A 1,747-nucleotide genomic window follows, 5' to 3' on the forward strand; every position below is an offset into this window, starting at 1 on the left:
CTACTCTGTCCTATAGGGTCTCTATGAATCAGAATCTACTCAACAGCAATGGGTTTGGGGTTTTTTTTGGTAAACTTTTGGAAGCAGATTGCCAGGCCTTTCTTCCAAGGCACCTCTGAGTGGATTTCAACACCCAACCGTTTGGTTAGCAGCCGAGTGCTTAACCATTTGCACCACCCACGACTCCAAGCCTCACCCAGGACCCACTGAATCAGAAATTCTGGGATTGAGGCCCAGCAATCTGTGTTTAACCAGCCCTCTAGGTGATGCTGGTGGGCGCTCAAGTGTGAGAACCATCTGTATAAGGTATCGTCTGGCAGTGAGTAAATCGGGGGCCAGGGCCTGACATAGGGCACAGCCATTAGATGACCTATAAAAAAGTAAGGGGTGACTCAGCCAGGGAGCAGGCATGCCCGGTGTGGCCAGACCTGTCCCGAAATCCTGAGGGCATGTGGGAGCGCAAGGGATCCCGAAGCCGGTCTAACCAACCCTGCCTTCCATCTTGTCTCTCCCTGACTCCTGTTGTGACTTGACCTACGTTGGTGGCACCTCCACAGGGAAACGGCTGTGTCCTCTCGGACTCCCAATCTATTATTAGTTCCAATCCGCACAAATCCACCAGTGCCAAGGGACGATTGTGCGAACTTTCCAAGATAGGTTGACTGTTTCATATCAGCAGCTGCAGGGCCCAGCAGCTGACAAGCCCTTAGAAAGCCCTGCGCTTCCGAGGGCGACGGAGGCTGGTGGAGAGCTGGGGGTCCAGCTGCCCGGCGCCTCTCCCTGGCGGCAGAACCCGGGTCGGCGAGCAGCCAGTCCCAATCTGCGTCCCCAAGGCCGGATATGTGCCTGGATTTTTTAAAAAGCTGTTTGTGCACTTCAAGGGCCTCACCCCTTTCATTTGGGGCTTCAGTGCAATTGTACTGGCCTAATTAATTCATTTTCTTTTCAGTCCAAAGTGGAAGCTAGGGCACAGGGATGCAAATCATATACAAACTCGCTCTGGGCGCCAATACCCTGGACAATTAAAACAAAGAGCGCGGCGGCGCGGCACCGCACAAAACCCTTGGGAAACATCGAGAACGTGGCAAGAACCAGCCGGCAGGGTGGGGCGCAGGCAGGGCAGAAAACGTACCGGCGGGGCGGCGGCCCCACCCCTGCAGGTGGACAGGTGGAGGTGGCCATGGGTCAAAATCCATCCTGGTGAACTGGCAGCTAGGTCACTGCGTAGCATAACTCCAGGGGGCACCATTCGCCTTGCGCCCTGCGGGAATGGCACCCCCGCGGGGGAGAAAAATACCACTAAACAAAAAACCCATTGCACGGGCAGGAACGGCAAAAGGGGTGGGTGAGAGAGACGGAAGATAGGGGGAGAAGGGGAGAAGGTTGGGGAGAAAAAGAACGGGGAGAAAAGGGAGAAAGTAGAAAAAAGAGGAGGGTGTAAAGGGAGAGGGGAGAGTGTAGAAGAGGGGAGAAGGAAAAAGGGAAACCAAGGGGAAGAGCGGGCCCCGCGGCGAGGCCGGGAGCAGAAGGGGGCGGAGGAGGGAAGGAAAGAAAGGGAAGGAGGCGCGCAGGAAGAGGAGCGGACCTGGCGGGGGGCGGCGGCCGGGGGGCGGGACCTGGTTCATCCCCACCTGCGTGGGCGCCTGCTGCCCAGAGGGGTGGCAGCCGGTAGTCGGAGGGAGCTGCCGGGAGGCGGGCTGGGCAGGGAGGCAGTGGGGGAGGGAGGGGACGGGGACCGAGGCAGGGA

Source organism: Trichechus manatus, unplaced genomic scaffold (genome assembly GCF_000243295.1).
Source record: "Trichechus manatus latirostris isolate Lorelei unplaced genomic scaffold, TriManLat1.0 scaffold00034, whole genome shotgun sequence".
In the NCBI taxonomy this organism is placed as follows: Eukaryota; Metazoa; Chordata; class Mammalia; order Sirenia; family Trichechidae; genus Trichechus; species Trichechus manatus.